Source organism: Thamnophis elegans, chromosome 3 (genome assembly GCF_009769535.1).
Source record: "Thamnophis elegans isolate rThaEle1 chromosome 3, rThaEle1.pri, whole genome shotgun sequence".
NCBI classification, from domain to species: domain Eukaryota; kingdom Metazoa; phylum Chordata; class Lepidosauria; order Squamata; family Colubridae; genus Thamnophis; species Thamnophis elegans.
Genome location: NC_045543.1, coordinates 36,640,918 through 36,662,699, shown reverse-complemented (window position 1 = coordinate 36,662,699; position 21,782 = coordinate 36,640,918). Strand labels below are relative to the sequence as shown.

The 21,782-nt window shown below is 40.8% G+C and overlaps 1 protein-coding gene across 1 annotated transcript in view; it reads left to right on the top strand.

Moving 5' to 3' along the window:
- Positions 1 to 12,697: 12,697 nt before the first annotated feature.
- MFAP5 (microfibril associated protein 5) overlaps positions 12,698 to 21,782 on the top strand; it is a 56,110-nt gene continuing 47,025 nt past the window's right edge. Inside the window, exon 1 of the mRNA XM_032214144.1 lies at positions 12,698 to 12,790. The gene's annotated coding sequence lies outside the window, so the exon portion shown is untranslated. The remainder of the gene's footprint in view (positions 12,791 to 21,782) is intronic.

Here is a 21,782-nt window from a genome sequence, read left to right as displayed (position 1 = left end):
CCCAGCAGCAGCAAAGCCATAACCAGGGGACAGGCGAAGTGGCAAAGAAACACAGATGGGGGGATGACCCAAAGGCTAAAAGATGAACTGCCAAATGACCCATGGTACAAAGACAGCAACAGGATGCTGACCCTTAAGAATGGACTAGCATGGGAAAGCTCAAAATTATATGTGCCCAATAGCCTATGGGTCCAGGTACTCCAAAATGTCATGATTCCAAGCAAGTTGTGCATTTTGTCTATTTAAAAACTCTACACCTGATCAAGAGGCAATTTTGGTAGCCAAAGATAAAGAAGGACATTGAGGACTATGTCAAGAGCTGTGCCACTTGTGCAGACAGGGAAAAAAGGCCAAGAAAACCCCCAGGACTGCTCCAACAAGTAGTTGAGCCATCTGGACCCTGGGAAGAGATTGCCATGGACTTCATTGTAGAACACCCAGATAGTGGGGGAAATATGATCATTTGAACCATAATAGACTTGTTCTCAAAACAAGTCCATTTCATAGCTTGCCCCAGTCTCCCATCCACAAATAAACTGGCCAGGTTGTTTGTAAAACACACCTATAGATTGCATGGGGTTCCCCACAGGATCATTTCTGATAGGGGAATGCAATTCACCACCAGGTTCTGGAGGGAGTTCATAAAGTCCATTGGGTCCTCACAGGAGCTTAGCTTGGTGTTTCATCCGAATACCAATAGAGCCTCAGAATGATCAAAAGTAGAGCAGTACTTGAGGTGCTATGTCAACTATCAGCAAACAAATTGGGCAGAATTGCTGCTATTTGATGAAGTGGCGTATAACAATACAGTGCATAGTAGCATGAAGGTTGACCCCTTTCCAAGTTACCAGTGGTGTGGAATTCATCCCCGTGGCTGAACTCCCTATGGAGCCATCCTCATCCATGTCATTGACTGAATAGATAGAGTCCCTGAAAAAAGTGTGGGAGAATACCAAACGAGCACTTTGAGAAGCGGCAAAAACCCATAAAGTGCAAATTGACAGCTCCCCAAGTGCCTTTTCAAGTGGGAAGCAAGGTTTACCTCTCAACGAAATATTTGAAGTTAAAGCTCCCTTGCAAGAAATTGGGCCCCAAGTTTATTGGGCATTTTTGAATAGCTTTTTCCATACTATTCAGTATGGAATTTATGGTACAAATGTCTAGAGGAAAGATGTAAAGAATAAGAAAGCAATAAAGGGAGGAAAAAAGATTAAGAGATCAGAAAATAAACACAAAACCACAGAATTAACAAGAGGGGAACAATGTAAGATAGATTGTATGTAAAATAGTATGTGTTGTGTCCTCGCCAGCAGATGGCGCTGTGCAAGGCGCCTCTGATTGGCCAGGACGCGCCTGCCTCTCGGCGGGAGAAACCCTGCACTCCCATTGGTTCCCCGTCTGACAGCTCTCTGTATAAATAGCTGTCAGGCGGGGGGTTTGTTGCCCGTTGTTTGACTTAAGCTCTGTTTGAATAAACCGTTCTAGTTGCTGTTAACCGGTCTCCTCAGTCATTTACTTCAGAACTTAAAAGTATGGAATAAGAAATATAAGAGAAATATATGTATATAGAAGAATACATGAAACATATGCAAAAATGGGCATATATAGAGAGAGACATAGATATTTAAAGGTATATATGCTTGGATAAAAGGAGTATAATGGATATTTAAAGATGTAGAAATGTTGCAAAGATGATATGAATGTTTATTAAAAATAATTTAAAAAAAACCAAATAACTTATTATTCTTCCCATGGTACTCTCCACCCAATGGCTTGATCATTATATCTGCCAGATTGTCCTCTGAAGAACAGTGAAGCAAGCTAATTAATTTACATTTAATGGCTTCTCTTACAGCTGTGTGAAAAAGTCCTGCAAGTTTTACAGTTTACGATTTATGATTTATGAGATTTTTTGGATAGGCCACTGATTTTATGATATTTTATGCTAACTGCTATGCAAATATTTAAATAAATACTGGTGGTTTTTAAGTGAAAAGCATAAGCTTTTTGCAATTTGGTGCTGTTTGGATGGGGATTGTGAATTTTCTTGCATGCTTACAATGCATGCTTACAATGACTATGAAAACAGATTAACTGATGCATACCCAGTGGCATATTTGTTGCAATTACTAAGGCCGATGCTAGTGTTTTGTTAACATTTTTATTGTTTGTGGCCCTGAAAAGGACTGTTTAAGTAACCAAACATGGTTACTAATATGAAATTGGCCAGCCCTTATTGTTATGCCAAAGCATCGCTTCGGCATAGACTGCATGACTTTGCACGTGATCTTTGGTGACAATGTGGTGCCAGGCTGCAATAATGGATTCAATCAGCTCCTGCTTGGTCTCAGATGCTTCTTGCTTATTTCGTAACCAATCTTGGCCCACAAGTTCTCAATTGGGTTCAAATCTGGGCTCTGAGCTCGCCAATCCAGGAGTCGAACACCATGCTTCTTCATTCACTGCTGGATGGACTTGGCTTGATGACAAGGAGCATTGTCATCCTGGAAGTAAAAGTCCTTCCCTTCAAGTTGCTGAGCTGAAGAAGCATGGTCTTTTCCAGGATTTCAACATATTGCTTGGAATTCATGATTCCCTGCATGATTTGTATCCGACCAATACCAGAAGCAGTGATACAGCGCCAGATCATCACGTGCAATGGATGCTTCACAGATAGATTCAGGTAGTCTGGCCTAAATTCTTCAGCTGGAAATCTTCTGACATACTTATTGCACTGATTCCCAGTCAAGTAGAAATTGCTCTCGTCACTGAAAATGACCTTGGCCCACTGTTCGCTGGTCCACTTGGCATACTTCTTGCCCCATGCATGTTGACAAGAGCGGTGAGCGTCTGTGAGCAAAGGTTTACTTCGAGCCCTACAGTCTTTGAGCAAGCAGGCACTTGCCTTGCTTGTGCACACTTTTACATCACATGTTTCATCCCAAATTCTTGTAATCTGAGGTGAGGAGAGCTTCCTGTCAGCCATCGAAATGTGTTGCAGAGCCTGATCTTGCCATTTTGTTGACTTTCTTGGTCTTCCAGAGCAGAGCCTGTCATCAACTGAACCAGTTATTTGGTATTTTTCAACCACTCTGCTCACTGTGGTGCAATGGCATTTCATCTCTTGGCTATTTCTGTACAGGAGTAACCCTGTCATGAAGCACAATGATGCGATGCCGCTGCTCAGTACTGGTGAAAGCAAAGGCCTTCATCCTTGCCAGCAGCCAGAGCTAAATTAAATTTCTCAATTCTTTTCGTGCCTATTTATAGTCAGAGAGTATGACAACATTGATTGGCTCATATATTTAGCCTCTGAATATTTTGATTGGTCAGCCAAAGCTCGCTGCTGATTGGCTACTTTCAATCCTAACATTCTCAAAAATTCAAGTTGTGTTTGTTTTAGCACATAAACTCACTCAAAACCTTAAAAAGACATAGATTATATTAATAAAAATTATGCATCACAATCCAACTACAGAAATTTTCATCAAAGTACTAATTTTGCATGGTGTCTATGAGTGAAAAGTTGATTAAACATGTTATTACAGCTTAAAACTGAAACTGCAGGACTTTTTCACACAGCTGTACATTACAGTATTTAATAACCACATGCTTGCTTCTACTGTCTCACCTGTTGCCATTTTAATGCAAGCAGCATTATCCTCAGACACCATTACAGCTTCAGTTACTTTTACATTTAAATCCTTTAACAGAGTACATAACCTCTGTTCAGGGGTGGGTTCCTGCTGGTTCTAACCAGTTCAGTAGAAGAGGTTCCACAAATCTACCATACTGGTTAGAACCCATTTCTCACGGAGCGCCTGCCCTACGCCCTGGCTCACTTCCCCCGCCCGTTCCGTTCGCCGGAAGCTTGCGCAGCTGGCCTCCTAGGACCTCCCCGAACTTGCCTAGGAGGCTTGGCCACCAGCAAAGCATGGGGGCATTTCAGGGCATCCCCCCCACTAGTTCCCCGCCTCCCTTCCCAGCGAAGTTTTCCAAGGTGTGGTTTCAAAAGCAGAATACCATCCCTTGTGCCCCGCTCCCTCTGAGCTCCAGGAAGGAAGAAAAGAGCCTTTAGGGAGTGAGAAAGAAGAGGAGGAAGAGGAGGCATGCACACTTGAGGCCATGCCAGCTGGTCAACTGGCGCTAAGAAAGTGCCTCACAGCTTTTGAAGGGAGGAGGGGTGAAGAAAAGGGAGAATGCGGAGTCACCTTTCTGGGATGCCAAAGTGGCGGGAAACCAGCACCCCACCAGAGTCTAAAGCTTTTGGTGGCTCCAGACAGATGAGGCAGGGAGCAGAGACCCAGGTGGTTTCCTTCTCTCCCCTTGCAAGGGAGTAGTAAGCGTCGTTTTTACCTTCTTGCCTCCGCTGGACTTCGCGCTCTTCTCCACGCTTTCCTCAGCTCTTTGTGACTACAATAGATGTCCAGAAGCGGTGGGGCTGTCGGGCTGGAAGCCCATTTCCTGATAGTTATTTGGCTCATACAACACATTACACACCTTAACTTTACTAGCAGAATACCTGTCAGGTGGAATCCCCTTGTTCCATCACTCTGACCTGCGTGGCATTGATTGCTCTTGTGTCTCAACCCTCTCTTGCTTCATATCCGAGTCATCATCTTCTCCTGACTCCTTTTCTTGCTCTTTTTCAGTTTCTTCTCCCTGAACACTGACACCAACACTAAATGAGTTACCATCACTAAGGGAGTCACTATATGGATCATTCCAAAGATTGGCATCAATTCTATTCCAATTTGTTCTGAAAAGCTAGAAGACCTGGAAATCACTATACTTTTGCTCCTATCACTAAAGTGATAGCTCTTTGAGATAGGCTCATAACCTGTAAACCTAAACTTTCTAGCCTTTGGTTGACCTTTTTTCCTGATTGCTTTTGGAATATGCTCCCATGCATTGCTTCCAAAAACCCTTAACTGTGCCAGAGATGGCTTTCTCCCATATAGCACAGCATTTGGAGTATCATTAATTGAGGAACTCCACAGCCTATTGATTAAATAATTAGCAGTCAACATGGTTTCACCCAATATGACCTGCTCAGACCAGAATCCTCTAGCAGTGAGTCCTTCATTGTTTGTAACACACCATTCCGTCCCTCAGCCATGCATTTCTCAGCTGCTGTATATGGATTAGTGTTTCTGTGTTTTATTCCTAACTGTCCCAACAACTGTTGAAAAGTGGCTGACATGTATTCTGAACCTGTCAGTTTGCAGCTGACATTCCTGTTGTTTATATATCCTTTCTATGAAGCTTATCCATTGCTTAAATTTCTGTAGCACCTCTATGTTACTCTTTAGTAACTAGCAGAAAACCAAATCTGCTGAACTCATCTACAATGACCAGTGCATACTTTGCTCTTCCCAAACTGTCTTGCATTGGCACCACCAAATCTGCACGTATCAGTTATAGAGCTCTTGTTGTCTGCCTTGTGCTACTTTTGCTCACTGGGAATGCTTGGACTTTGATGACTTAAATACTGGACAATCCAAGTATCTCTTACACCCTTTTAAGTTTAATCCTTCTCCAAACTGTTGTATCCTTTGCAGAACTCTGAAGCTGGCATGGCCAAGCTTTCTGTGCAAGAGATGAATGCATGAATCATGTTGTGCCACATTTCCAAATGTTCGGGCACATTGAAACTTTTGTCCCTGCAACACATAAAGATTATCCTACTTTGTGCCCTATGCACATACGTTCCTATTTCTCTTTATAAGAAACTTCCCTTTTACAAATGTGGTCTCAAATCCTTTTTGGTCTAGACTAGAGACACTCAATAAATTATGCTCCATTTCAGGCACCCATAATATGTTACTAAACTTCTCCTTCAGACATGGAATCACCACACTGCCTTTTCCAATGACTTTAGCCTTCTGGCGATTTGCCAAGGTTACTGCATCTCCTCCAGCTGGATCCATTCTGAAAAACAATTTTGAATTAGTAACAATTGTTTGACTAGCCCCACTGTCTAGTAACCATTTGTCTCTGTTATTACAATAGCTAACTTTTGCAACAGCAGCCTGTCCATCTGTTGTATCTTTTCTTTGCAAACAGTCTTCCTTCAAATGAGTCTTATCACCACAGATGAGACACTACTGTTCTGTTGCTTTCTTTGTAGAAATTCTTTGCTGGGCTGTAATCTGGTCTCTTCTGTTACTGTTACTCTGCAGACATCTCTCTGCAGACATGCTGTCTGTTGATGTTCTCTCTCTGTTCCTTGAGCCGCCCTTCAGGAATTTCTCCTCATGGCTTTCTCTAAAACGACATTTGTTTTCTTCTGAAATCAAACAGGCTTTAAGAGCTTCCATTTGTGTGTGTGTGTGTGTGTGTGTGTGTGTGTGTGTTTCCCATCACATATAAAAGAAAACACAGCCACAAAACCTGGGTAGGCATGGCTGGGGGGAGTCATATGACTTGGTGGGAGTGAGTGACATCGAGTTGGTCACACCCACCCAGGTTTTGTGACTCCTAAGGAGCCAAGGTGGCGCAGTGGTTAAATGCAGCACTGCAGGCTGACTGCTAGATCAGCAGTTCAGCGGTTCAAATCTCACCGGCTCAGGGTTGACTCAGCCTTCCATCCTTCCGAGGTGGGTAAAATGAGGACCCAGATTGTTGTTGGGGGCAATATGCTGACTCTGTAAACTGCTTAGAGAGGGCTGAAAGCCCTATGAAGCGGTATATAAGTCCACTGTTATTATTGCTATTGCTAGTGTTTTGTTTTCTGTGGGAAATGGGCCCAAGTGTCTCTTTGAGTGTTTAAGGTTGCAGACCCTTGCTCTAATGAATGACTTGCACAAAGAAGAGATACAGAAAGGAAGTCTTTAATTGCACGCACTACATAAGGATGAAACAAGCATACAAAACAATAAAACAGCTACACACAAATACTTACAGAAGAAAGATGGCTGTCTTGCCTGTCTTCAATGTCACTGACCACCTTTCCCCAATGAATGACCTGCACAAAGGAGATTAGAAATTATTTTTTTAAAAAATAATTTTTTATTTTTTATTTTCAAAACAAACATAACACATAAAATCTTCTTTCTTTACATACTGTAGAAAGTGTTTCAGTTGGTTACAAAAAGCTTTCGTGCATCTCTTCCACAGTCATCAAGTATAGTTCATATTAACTCAAGTATTTTAACTCCAATGTTTATATATGTTACCATCATCATACCTCCAGTTTCATTTGACTATCATTGTTTAGACGTCTTTCATCATAAAATATACCAAAGTTTAATACATAACCACATACTGGCATTTCATTTACTATTTCTAAAATCCTCCAATAGTAGAGTCCTTATATCCTATTCTAGCTAAACATCCATGATATTTAGTAACAAAATTTTCCAATTCTCCTTTTCAAAACACTGTTTGCACTTTACATCCAATTTCCTTATGATGTACCCATACCTATATATAAATTATTTATCATTATTCCTTCTTTATTTGACTATATCCTATATCATAACATTTCCCCCCTAATAGTCAAAACTTGACTCTATCTAATTTAGTTCTTTTTTTTTAAATTGACCGTTATATATAATCCAAAAGGTTTTCTGATCTTCCCTTCATGGGTATCATTCAATATTCATATCCAATTATTGCTTATCATGACACTACACATTGTATACATTATTATCATTATCAAATTTTTATTTAACTATACCTATTAACACTAAATTTCACTAAGTTTAACTAGTTTTAAATAATTCCCTTTTATCTATCAACCTGTATCTTTCCATTGACTTCTGGGGGAGGAGCCTGTCGCCGACGGGAGCTCAACGGAGCTCCTCTCAGAGTTCTGGTCTGTATATCTTATAAGATCTATAGATATCTCCCCTTTCTGGCAGAAAGGGGCAGGGAGAAGTTCGGTCGTTAGGATCTCTTTGTAATTCACAGCTTTTTTCTTCACTGTGAACGGAGAAGAGGTTCAACAATAGCTGAGCTTTTACTCCAACAAGTTCTTCTCAGCTGCTTTTTTTTTTGCAGCCCTAGGCAGGTTGCCCCCCCCTCAGGACAAAGCTAAGCTATTTAAAATTAATTAATCCGAGCGGGGACCATTCCTGAGAAATCTCTTCTATTATTATTCAAAATACCAGCTTCAATTTTGTAAAAGGCTTCTTTGTCTAGCTGCGTCACAAGATGGCGATTTTATAGCTTCTGCGTTTGACTTGTGATGTACTCAATCAGCCCTACTCTCCTGAAGACTTCTCCGTATCAACTGTTAAAAGATTACAAATAGTATCCCATCTAAAACTGAGGGGAGCAGAGACTTTGTTTGTTGGCTTGTTTGATTGCTCGTTTTTTAATTTTTTAAATTTTTTTAGAATGGCTCCCAAATCGAAGCAGAAGCGCTTCCTTAATAACACATCTCAAGAAATTGCTATAAAGTCGCTGCCCTTGCCTCCTACGCCCTCTACTGGAGATTTGTTAACGCAAGAATTTCTTTTCGAAACCCTTAACAATTTCAGACAGGAAATCAATCAACTTATATCGGATTTATATGATAAATTTGATGCTAAAATTGCTCAAACAAAGGAGGATATGATCGGAATTATGACAGTTATGACAGACTATATTGCCGGAATGGAGGATAAATTGGAACTTTTGGAAGAAACCAACTCTAATTTGACATCCAAAATTCAAACGTTACAACAGGAAATTGAAAATGCTCAAAAACAACTTGTCATGATAAATTATAATAAGACTGCGTTTGCAATAAGAGTTAGAGGACTGCGTGAAAAGGAACAGGAGAATTTGAAACAGACCTTTTTTGAGGCTCTTAGCCGTTTGGTGGGAAGTCCGGGACTTAACTTTGATTGGCAGATTCAAAAAATTTACCGCCAGAACTCATGTGTAGCAAAACAGCGACAGCTTCCGAGGGATATAATTATATATTTCACCCCAAGGGAATCCAGAAATGTGATAATACAGAAGCTTTACAATAAGAGGCTGAGAATTGATGGACAGGACTTGATTGTTTTTAAAGAAATACCATCTCAAATATTAAGAGCAAGGAGAGACTACACTTTCTTAACTGAAGAACTCAGAAATTCTCAGATACAATATAAATGGGAAGTCCCAGCTGGCATTACAGTCACATTTGAGAATCAAAAACATCGTCTTAATTCTGTTTGTGAAGCCCGAGATTTTTATTACAAGATTCTGAAGGCGGGACTTCCTGATTCATCCGGACTTGGAGAGAGACAAGGAGAAGGAGAAGATAATCAGCGGGACACGTGGCTACAAAGCGGAGGGTGTTGCTTTCCTCTTCCGGAAGGGCAGAAGAGTAAAGAATAAAGATCCAGCGATGCTTTTAAAATACTTTTCAAATTTTTAGTTCGAATAAAATTTCATGATTCCTGTCTGGTATAAAATGGCAAAGCTGTATATCGATGATGAGATATGGAGACTGAAAGAAGCGCTGCTGATTTTGGACATATATTGTATATAAGATTTGTTTGAACTCTAACTTAAATTGCGCATGAATTATCTTTCCAGGCGAGGAGAGCGGAGATCGTGATTTTCTTGAGTTGTGGTTTGGGACGAATGGAGTTGGGAGGTGCGGGGGAGATGGAAGGGTAGCGAAAGTTCAATTAGATTACTCTGAGTCAGAATGCAAGCTGATTTTTGTATGAATTGCTATTTGAATATAAGGTTAAGAAAGATTAGTTGGAGAGTCTCCAGGAAGGTGGAGTAAATATGAGAGGAGCAATGGATGAGGATAAAATATATATGTGGACACGGGTAAAGGCAGGGTGGAAGGTATAAAATTTATATGTGGATGTGGGTAAGGGCAGGATGGGAGGTGTTGGAAATGAAAAATGAAAGAAGTACTTGAGTCTAATGGCTTTATAGAAAGGCTTGGATATTTGGATAAAAAAGAGAAAAATTAAAGGTTTGGATATATAGATAAAGTAATAAGGCCCTTAGTTGGAGAATTCCATTTGACTAACTTACTTGGTTCCAATATAGTTTGAAATCCTGCAAGTAATAAAATAACTGAAATTAGGAATGAGGTACATTGTTTAAGATTTAAAGATGATGAGAAGCTGTGTTAATGTAGTGGGTTTATTGATTTTTCCTGTTTTTCCTTTTTTGTGTGTGTGTCTTGTTTTTCTTTTTATTTTATTTTTTTACTATTTCTCTTTTTTTGTTTTTCCTTTATCTTTTATCTTTTAACTTTAAAGTTAGTTGGTTTTAATATACCCCAGTGCTTGATAAAGAATTATGCCGGGTATGGGACCTGGGAAGTCGTAAGGGGGTTAGGGAGGGGGGTCTATCGGGGGGAGGGGGGAGGGAGGAAATACAGTTCCAATTCTCAGAACAACAAGAATGCACTTGTATACTGTTGCTCTCTTTTCTTTTCTTTTTTCTTTTTCTCTTTTTTTTCTCTTTTTTTATTTTTCTTAATTTTAGTGCAAAATATAAACTGAATAGATTAATGAATTGTAGAGATACACCAAAGTGAGGAGTAGAGGGAAAGAAGAGGGAGAAGTAAAGAGGGAGTGAGAGGGGAATGTAAGGAGGGTGAGATGGAGGGAAGGGGAGATGTCTGAGGGGGAAGGGAAGTAGAATGGGGGTACCTGGTTCCACAGGGTTGGAGCAGCCACAGAGAAGGCTCTCAGCCGACACTGTCTGGCTGACAGCATCCGAAGGAGGCCCACCCTGTGGGATCTTATCGGCCGTTGGGAGGTGTGTGGCAGTAGGCGGTCTCGCAGATACGCTGGTCCTGAGCCATGTAGGGCTTTAAAGGTGATAACCAACACCTTGAATTGTGTCCAGAGACCAATTGGCAGCCAGTGCAGCTCGTGGAGGACAGGTGTAATATGGGTGTATCTCGGTACACCCAAAATTGCTCGCGCGGCTGCATTCTGGACTAGCTGTAGTCTCCGAATGCTTTTCAAGGGTAGCCCCATGTAGAGCACATTGCAATAATCCAGCCTTGAGGTGACAAGGGCGTGAGTGACCGTTTGAAGTGCCCCCTGGTCCAAGTAGGGCCGCAATTGGTGTACCAGGTGAACCTGGGCAAAGGCCCCCCTGGTCACAGCCGACAGATGGTGTTCCAGTGTCAGCTGTGAATCCAGGAGGACCCCCAAATTGCGAGCCCTCTCTGAGGGGTGTAAGTCTTCACCCCCCAGGATCAAGGACGGACTGTCTGAACTGTCCTTCGGGGGTAACATCCAAAGCCACTCGGTCTTATTGGAATTGAGCACCAATTTGTTCATCCCCATCCAGATCCTGACAGCTTCCAGGCATCGGCACATCACGTCCGCCACTACACTGAGCTGGCACGGGGCAGATAGATACAATTACGTATCATCTGCATATTGATGGTACTTTATCCCATGCCGTCGTATGATCTCACCCAGCGGTTTCATGTAGATGTTAAATAGGAGGGGGGACAGGACCGAACCCTGTGGCACCCCACACTTGAGGGGCCTAGGGGTCGACCTCTGTCCCCTGACCAACACCGACTGTGACCTACCGGAGAGGTAAGTGGAGAACCACCGTAAAACGGTGCCTCCCACTCCCACCTCCTCCAGACGTTGCAGAAGGATGCCATGGTCAATGGTATCGAAAGCCGCTGAGAGGTCGAGAAGCACCAGGATAGAGGAATGCCCTCTATCCCTGACCCGCCAGAGATCATCAATCAGTGTCTGTAAGTTTATTAAATATTGTCTGTAAGTTTACAATCTGTATGTTTTCTTGACATTGTGCTATCTTAAGAAGCGCATCTGCCCTTGCTTGGAAGGTTGTTAATGTTAAAACATGGATTCTCAAAAGCCGTTTTTGCCCTCTTCTCTGGTTGAAAACACACTTCAAAGGGACATCTGGCTTACCCCTATCACTCTGTAACGAAGAGGAAGTTCTGCTTGAATACACAAAGCTCCAATCAACAAAACCTCCCTGAATTCGGGCAGCGTACCACTGTTCAAATATTCTTTTTTATGTCTATTTTGTATTTCAAATTAGAAGAGGTCCAATCTTTAAATGAATTTAAAAAAAAAACCCACAGCAATGAAAGAGGAGAACTTTGATCTTTAAATCACAAAGAGTCACAGAGAAAAGTAGAAAAAGAAAACTTAATCCATCAATTTTAAAAGGCTTGTAAAGATTCCATCCATAAAGATAGTATTTTAAAAAGTGAGATAAAGACTGTCTAAAACCATTAAGGGTTTAATTTCGCCGCTTGATTCTTCTATTCTTCAATTTAAATCAATTTTTAAGTTTTTATAGGCAGTCTCTCTTTTAAAACAATAAAGATTTCTCACCAGCTGGAAACACTTTCACTTTCCATTCCTTTCATTTTGGGGCCGCCCCAACCTCATCAGCCTTTTGGCTGGAATTTTTGTCACCGGCTTGAAGAAATTCTCTTGCTTCTTTCGAGGATTTTGTGATATCCCCGAGATCAGCAAGACATATTCTTCCTGTTCACTATCTCTTCAGGACAGTTTAGATCCATTTGGACCCCCCAGTGGCAAAACTGTCGACTGCGATCTCAGAGCATTGAGATCACACGTCGTCTCGTTGCGACTTCGCCCCCCCCAAGAAAGGAAGTTTTTAATTGCATGCACTTAAACCTTACATAAGAATAACACAATGAAAGATACACTCAAGTACTTACTTGTGTTAGTAATTTTTTGGTTTAAGATGTTTCCACATCGTTCTTTCATTTGCAGCCTCCTCAGTTGCACTTTTCTTATTCTTCACACATGATGGTGTGCTGTGAGCCATTTTTTGATGGAAGGAATTGGATCCCATTTTGTTACAGGTAGGCCAATCATGCTAATTGTCATCAAATTGCTTACATTTGGAATAGTTAGGTGGGTTCTTTGTTCTGAACATATGAGGTTCATTTTTGAAAAACCCCTTTCCACCTCAGCTGAACTCACAGCAATTGTCTGGATAATATCTCTAGCTTTTTTGATACTGTCAGGAATTGTATAGTTCTTTGAATCTTTTAGTATGTCTTCCATGAAATCTCTGTAGTCATTCAAATTAATTTCGTAATTAAAAATTTCCCCAAATTCAATCAATTCTTCTTCTACTTCTGGCCATTGAATGACTACATCTTCAATGTTCCACTAATCTGGCTCCAAAAAAGTGAGAAATCATAATTTATTTGAGTTGGGGAATTGTTTACCTGTTTTTAGATGTTCACAATCCATCAGTCTTTTCTTCAAATTGGTTATGATGCTTCCCAAAAGTTTTTCCTGAGGAAGTACAACAAATAGTTGATTTTGAACAAATTTTATATTTTGGAAGTCTTCTGGAGTTATCATTCTATCAACCTTTTTTTTGTATAGGCCCTTTTCCCATCTAAGCATTTTAAAAGCTTTAATTGATCACAGCACAAATTTTTCCACCTTGATGATGTCTATATTTCTCCCTTGCAGTGCATTTGACAGAAATCTCGTTTAGAATGTCAATCATCAGGGTCAAATCAGTCAAAAGATTTATATTTTCAAGACAGGCAGCCATACCTGGGTATTTTCCATTTCTATGAAAAAACTGGTGTAGTGTTGGATAAGTATGCCACACAGCTATGGTTGACCTTAAACTACAGGCAGCCCATCTTGGTCCCAAAATTGCCAATCTTCATGATTTCAATGCCCAGTTATTCAGAGATTTGGAAAAGTTTCATCTGGCTCTTGCAGGATTTATGGAAAGTGGTGTGTATCTTGTTAATAAATATTTTGAAATGGTTCAGTTGCTTAATGTCCTTTATGGAGTCATCCAGAACAAGTTGGAGGCAATGGTTCAAGCAGTGCCATATTATGATGTTTGGGAACTCTTTCTTAAATTTCTTGATTTTCTTTTTCAGTGGCATTGTGCTGGACTGGACTTTTTATCCAGGACCTGGCTGGATGTAATCCATCAGGTCCTGGTGAATAGTATTCATCAAGATCAGAAAGGTGTTCTCTTACTATTTTTTTCTTATTTTAACTTTTATTTCTAGTCTACAGTTATGTTTTTGGTAGGTTGGGCTACACTTTCTTTTTGTGTGAAGACAGATGCAAATAATGAGTTAAGCAGCTGTGCTTTCTCTCTGTTGCCTGTTATTTCCTTGCTGTCTTCTCTCTTTAGTAGACCACTGTTTCATTGATTTTTTTCCTTGTTATTTATAAATTGGAAAAAACTTATTTTATTATCTTTGTCTTTTGTTGCAAGTCTTTGTTCATTCTGTGCCTTTGCTTTCCTTGTATAAAATATTTTATTCAATTTTCACATTCCATTTGCAATCATTTATATACAGGGTATTTACTATAAGAAAAGAAAAAAAAAAGAAAAAGGGAATAAAACGAACAAATAAAAAGGAAACACAACTCATCATTCACAACCCCACCTAACCCTTGCATCCTCCATACACCCCATCTACCCCCTCCAACTTTCCTTTCTCCCTCTAACACTCCCCTCCTACTTCCCTTTCCCCTCAAACCTTCCTTCTCCCCTTACTCCCCAGACACCCTCCTTGCATACTCCTTACATTCCCCTTACTCCTTCCTTACTCCTCCCTCTTCCTTCCCTCTACCTCCCTCCTTGGTGTATGCCTTTATTCGAGTATTGTTTGATCTGATAAAAGTAAAGTGAACCAAGGAAAATAATAATAATAATAATAAAAAAAAAAAAAAAGAACCACCGTATATAAATACATTCTTGTTCTTATTAAAACTATATTAACACCCCCCCACCCCACCCCCCACAATCCCCATCCCTAATCCTCCCGACTTCCCAGGGCCCACACCTGGCACTACCTTCTATCTAAAATATCTTGTATACATATGGATTAAAAAATAAAAGTAATATATCAAAAAAAAAAAAAGAAAAGCAGAGAAAGAAAAAAAAAAGGAAAAAAAGAAAAGAGAAAAGAGAAAAAAGAAAAAAAAAGAAACCACTCTTTGTGTTGATCTCAGCCCCCCATCTTTATCTATGCTTAAATAGTATAAATCATTCTATCTATATTTTATTCTCATCTCTTACTTCTTTGCTATTTACCCCGACCTTCTGTAGGCTCTCCCGTTCCCTTCCTAAACCTCATGATCCCTTCCAATAAGATTTAAGCAGCGTGGTTCATGCCATATATTCAAATATAACTTTACAGACAAGTAATCAAACTTTCCCTTCTAGTAAAATTTAAACAACGTAAATGATCTTTCTTTACCCCTTTTTCAAACAGTAATTCAAAATAATCTAACCAGATTTCCCCTTCTTAGTAAAGTTAAGCAGCGTAGATCAGATATTACTTTACACAGGAATCAATTTCTATCTTAAGATAATTCCAACCGACTTCCCCAATAACTTAGTTCATTCCACATGTATTTTACCCTCATCCCCCACTTGTCTGATATTTACCACTATCAAATTTATACTACCATTTGTTTAAAATATAACTCAGAGCGATTTGTAGCATAAATCATTCCACATATTCCAATAGTACTTTCAGCGAGAGTCAGTTAACCTTCTATTTTAAGGTAGTCGCTTCTAACAAAGTTTAAACAACATAAATCATTCCACATTCTTTTTACAGTTATCTTAAGATAATCCCAAGCGGCTTCCTGTTCTAATAAGCTTTAAACAACATAAATTTTGCCCTCTTCCCTTGCTTGTCTGGTATTTACCACAAATAACGTAGTTCATTCCACATGCATTTTACCCTCATCTCTTGCTTGTCTAATATTTACCACTATCAAATTTATACTAGCGTTTATTTGAAATGTAACTCAGAACTATTACAACCAACTTTCCCTTCAAATAAAAGTTAAATAGCATGGATCATATTCAAATAATACTTTCAGCAAGAGTCAGTTAACCTTCTATTTTAAAATAGTCCCATCTAACAAAGTTTAAACAACATAAATCATTCCGCATTCTTTTAACCACTATCAAATTTATGCTAACGTTACTTTAGAATCTAGCTCAAAGTAGTTTCACCCAGCTTTCCCTTCTGATAAAAATTAGTCCACTTTTTCTACCGGAGAGAGGTCTCAAACCCCCATTCAGTCCTCAACTTTAGGAAGTCTTTTGAAGTATCTAAATTCTCGATCTGCGTTCTTCTGCTTCTCCGAGGGAGGAGGGGCTACCCCCTCCATCTTGCAGCCGCATGGCCAGCCGTTTGCTTTCTCCTTCCGCTTGTCTCTCCTCTCTTCCAAGCACGTCAGGAAGTCCCGCCTTCAGAATCCTACAATAGAAATCTTGAGCCTCTGAAACAGAGTTAAGACGAAATCTTTGATTCTCAAATGTAACCGTGATGCCGGCAGGGGCCTCCCATCTGTATCGAATCTGTTGACTCCTAAGCTCTTTAGTTAAAAAAGTGTAGTCCCTTCTTGCTTTCAACATCTGGGAAGGTATATCTTTGAAGACAATCACGTCCTGGTCATCAACTCGGAGACTGTTATTATGAAACTTTTGCACAATCGCGTTTCTAGATTCTTTTGTAGAGAAATGTATAATTATGTCCCTCGGGAGCTGTCGCTGTTCCGCTATCAATGAGTTCTGGCGATAGATTTTCCGAATCTGCCAATCAAAGTTAAGTCCCGGGCTTCCCAGCGCATGGCTGAAGGCTTCAGCAAAGGTCTGTTTCAAATTCTCTTGCTCCTTTTCACGGAATCCTCTGACTCTTATTGAAAATGCCTTCCTATCAAAATTTAGCATCATAAGCTGTTCTTCGTTATTTCTAATTTTTTCTTGTAAAATTTGAATATTGGTAGTCAAATCAAAATTAGCCTTCTCCAGACTTTCCAATTTGTTCTCTATTTCAGCAGAGTAATCCGACAGGGCAGACACGGCTGCAAACGTATTCGCCTTCATTTGATTAACTTTAGATTTTAGATCATCATAAAGTTGCAATACAAATTCCTTAAGTTCTTGCTTAAAGGCATCAAAGATTTTAAAGAGATATTCCTGTGTTAAAACTTCTCCAGTAGAGGGCGTAGGAGACAAAGGCTGTATTTCCAAAAAAGATTCTTTAAATTCTTTAGACACATTTGTAGCAAGACGCTTCTTTGATCTGGGTGCCATAATAAATAAACAAGTAAGCAGCGCTTCGCTCCCCTCTATTTCCAAAGAAAAAGAGTTTATTTTGTTAAGGAGCGGTCTGCAGGAAGATAAGCCCGGCTAAGTACATCCAGTAATCATCCACGGAGAGAAATCGCCATTTTGAAGTCTATTTAAACAAAGAAGTCTTTAAGACGAATGGTGCTGGTATTTAAGATAGTAATAAAAGCATAAATCTCACAGGGGTGGTACCCTCCCGTATCAAATTTAGCTTGAAAAAAACTTTGTTTTGTCCTGGGGGGGGCTAGCCTGTCTGGGGCTGCCAAAAAAAAAAGGCAGCTGAGAAGAACTGGCCGGAGATAAAAGCTCCGCTTCGGCTGGATCTAATCTCTTCCACAGCCAAAAAAAGAAAAAGGCTGTGGCTTACGAATAGACCCTAGTCTACGGAGCTACCCTCCCTGCCCCTTTCTTAGCCAAAAAGGGGTGCTATCTATGATCTTATTTAGATATACAGACCAGATCTCTGAGGAGCTCGGTGGAGCCCTCCTCGGCAACAGGCCACGCCCCCAGGAAGCCTGTGCCTTTGCTTTCCTGACTTCATTTTTGCATATTCTGGCTATCTGCTGATATCCTGCCTTAGTTATGTGTCCCTCTTTCCATTTTTTCTGTACTTGTCCTTTTTGTCTTTCAATTTGTCAGAGAGATCGTTGTGCAGCCCTGCTGGTTTCTTATTGGATTTCTTGTTTTTCTTTCTCAGTGGTATTGTGCTGGTTTGGACTTTTATGATCATATTTTTCAGAGTTTCCCAAGCTTCTTGAGTTTTCCCTTTTAGGATTTTCTTCCAAGGAATCTTTCCCAAGTTCTCTCTGAGTTTATTAAAATTAGCTCTTTTAAAATCTAAGTCTCTGGTATCATTGTGTTCTATTGCTTATGTTTGCATTATATTGAATTTCAGTATGACATGGTCACTCTCACCCAAGGTTCCTGCAGTTTCAACTCTATCACTGTTCGTGAAAATTAAGGCTGTCCCTCTAGTTTCCACCTTTACCTTTTGGACAACAAAGTTATCAGCTAGGTTGGTGAGGAACCTATTTGATTTCTCACTTATTGCAGAATTAGTCTTCCAGTTGATGTCAGTGTAATTGAAGTTCCACATTACTATTGTAGTGTGTTTCCTACATATGTTTGTTAATTGGTTAGCAAAAAGTATGTCTATTTTTTTCTGCTTGGTTGGATGATCTGCAGTATACATCTATGGCCATGCCATTATTTTTTTTCTTTTATATTGACCCATATGCATTCTAAGAGGTTTTCATCTTTGGTTTCATGCATTTCTGTAGCAATATAGTGGTCTTTTACATATAGTGCAACTCCACCTCTTCTTTTATGGGGTCTGGTTGTTTTGAACAGTTTGTATCCTTCTATCAATATGTTCTAGTCATTGGTTTCATCTCACCAAGTTTTAGTTATTCCAACTATGTCATATCTACCTTCGTGTATTAATAGTTCAAGTTCACCCTGTTTGTTCCCCAAACATTGTGCATTTGTATATAAGCATTTGAGTTCTTTATGCACTGGGAGACCTCCGCAGGTAACATTTCTGAAATGTTAACTTTTAACACCTCCCTCCGTGTGTCTTCTTCGGCAGAAGGAAAGGATGATCAGCAGGGAAAGGGGGTGCTTTGGGGAGTTCTGGGAGTTGAAATCCACAAGTCTTAAAGTGGCTAAGTGGCTACCCATGTTGCTGCTGGCCTCGCATGGGCTCTTCACCCTCCTGGCTGTGATACTCTCAGCCACCCTGCTGGGCTGCTCCTGCCTGGCCTAGTCAAGGCCAGGGCATGCCGACCGCTTGGCCAGTTGCAGGGGGGAAGCAGATGGTGGGACAGAGAAGGCAGGGCCAGCAGTAGCTGCACTCCCACTCCCATCCGGCCCCCGTGCTCACCACCTCCTATATGTCAAAAAAATTAGACCTCCCCCCCCAAAAAAGCCCAAGTGCTTATTTCAAGCCAAAAAGAAAATAAGACTGGGCCTTATTTTCAGGAAAACAAGTAGTAGAAGAAAAGGGTAGTAATCTGTGGGTTTTATTATTTTGGTTAGTTTCTCAGCCAAATCTTTTTTTGTTTTGTTTCAACAGGCATATTCTGGAAGTTCAGGGCAGCTAGCAATCAAGAAGCATTGCTTCCAGGACCCCACCCTTTTGCACTGGACTATATATTTAATGTTGCAAGCATTTCAGGAAAAATGCATGGTTGATGCTGCCTAGAACACAGTAAATGGACAGATGGGTGGGTGGGAAGGCAAGTGGAGAAGCAATTGGAGTGGAACCTAAAGTAAGCCCAGGAATGAAGCCAGGAGGAGAAGCAAGCAGAGAAGCATTTGCTGATTCTGGGAGATCAGCCCAGCACAAATGATCTCTTTGGTTGTTTTTCAGGAAGCAGAAGAAGGGGAAATAGCTCAGCTGGAGACACATATGGAAAACTGTAAAACCTTTGGCTCAAACCCAAGGAAAAAGTGAGGGGAAATATTAGATGGGAAGTAGCAGTTTATAAATCTGACACACCTTCATGGTGGCTGGCTCCCCCCCCCCTTCTCATCCCTAGACCACCCTCTACTGGGTTGTGTTTAGCTGCTAGAAAGGTAAAGGAAGCCCAGAAATGCCCCTCTCCTCCTCCCCCCTCCACTACACATTCCATTCTTCCCCTGCTCTCTAGAGCCTGGTCCCGCCTGTCCCAAAGAAGCAGCCAAAGGGAGGATGTTTGGCTTCAGAAGCATTTGGCTTTTCTGCTCTTAACCAATGTCATTACACGATCTCCCAGCTGATTGGCTAACTGCCAGAGCCTCCATCTGTATCCAGATTTGTAACCATGGATTTTTATTCCTGGTTTGCCTTTCTTATTTGTTCTGTTTTTCTATGCATGCAAAGCAATTCTAAGGACAGGGATTCAGTCATGTTCAAAAAGAATGAAAATTGGGTTCCGTCTCTAGTCTAAATGAGTCCCTCATTTTTGTGTTTGCTTATAGTTTTTGTAGCATCACATATACTTGAATACAGATACCTCTAATTTTCATAGACCTCTTAGTGACAGCCTGGTCACTGATTGCATTGTAATAAAGTACTATTTTTTCTATACCCTTCCTAACTATAAAAACAATAGAATTTCTTCTCCGTGTTTTATGTTCTAATGAATGATGTGTCTGAAAGTGTCTGATCTCAGTCCATCTTTATTCGCTGATGCCTAAAATGTCATTTTTGTTGTTGTTTCATTTTACTTTTTCATTGTATTGAGATTTCCTGTGTTCATACTTTTTACAGTCAAGGTTTCTGTTATAATTTCATTTTTGCAGCTTTGGATTTTATCTTCTGCATGGCAGCTAGATGACCTGAAAGCTGTAATCTAGCCACATCATAAATACCTTTATTACTCTGAAAGATCCTTAGCTCTTCCTCAGTATCATGTTGAGTATCATTACCGTGTTTCCCGGAAAATACGACCTGTCCTGAAACTAAAGCCTTGCCACATTTTTCCCGTGGGCAAAAATATAAGCCCACCCCCAAAAATAAAACCCCTGGACAACCCCCCCTCCAGCCAGGCAGAGCACTGCTCACCAACATAGCGGTATCCTGAAGGCGCCAAGCCACAGGAGCCGGGGGGGGGGAGAAAGGCACTCACATTGCTTGCTGCCTTCGGGATACTGCTAGGTTGGGGAGTGGCGATCTGCCTGGCCAGAGGGGGGAGTTGCCAGGTGGCTGCTCCCTTGCGAACTGGCTCCCTAAGAGCGCGGCTCAGCCTCAGGTGCAAAGTAGCCATGAGGTGACCAAGCACATTCGCAGAACAGGCGCTCGCGCAACCCTCTTCTCCAGCCGGGCAGAGCTCCATGCACTGACCTAGCAGGTATCCCGAATGTGCCAAGCCATGGGAGCTATGGAGTGGGCAGAGCGCCACATGGCTTGGTGCTTTAGTGATACCCCCTAGGTCAATGAATGGTGCTCTGCCTGGCTGGAGAGCGGGGCTGCTGGGCAGTTGCTTGTGAGCTTGGTAACCTCATGGCTGCTTCGCCCCTGAGGCTGTGCCTGGCTCTTCGGGAGCCAGTTTGCAAGGGAGCAGCTGCCCGGCAACCCCAAAACAATAAGTCCTCCCCTATAATAAGCCCAAGGCCATATTTTGTAAGTAAAAAGAAAATAAGACCCTGTCATATTTTTGGGGAAACACGCTAGATCTGAAGGCCCTGTCATCTAGCACTATTGTATATCATCAATCGTTATATATTTTCCATCCATGTGAGTTTTTTTTATAAAGATACAGGAGTGCTTTTTCACACAGTATGTATTGCTTTCTTTGCCATTGTCACTACATTGATCTTCTGCCTCCAGAATCTTCCTGTGTCAATTCTGCCAAATGGAGGTGCCTGCTTGCTTTTGCCTTGGATAACCCTACTGGGAATTCCCAACTCCTGACATTTTTTACTTATCCCCCCAGGAACACCACTGCCACCATCATGAGGCAGCACAGCAGGATTGGGGGGATGATATAAATTACCATTTAATAAATTAAATGCATGAATAAATAAAATAAATATTCTGCTTCCAGAACAAGTCAGTGATATTTATTTCTTATTTATATCTTATTTTTCTTTCAAAGCTGCACTCATGGTTTCTTCCTCCTATTTTCTCACAAAACAACTGTTTTAGAAAAACATGGAAGCCTCATTAGATATTATACTCTAATATATATTTGGGATCATGAGTGTATGTATACACTTTAACTGCC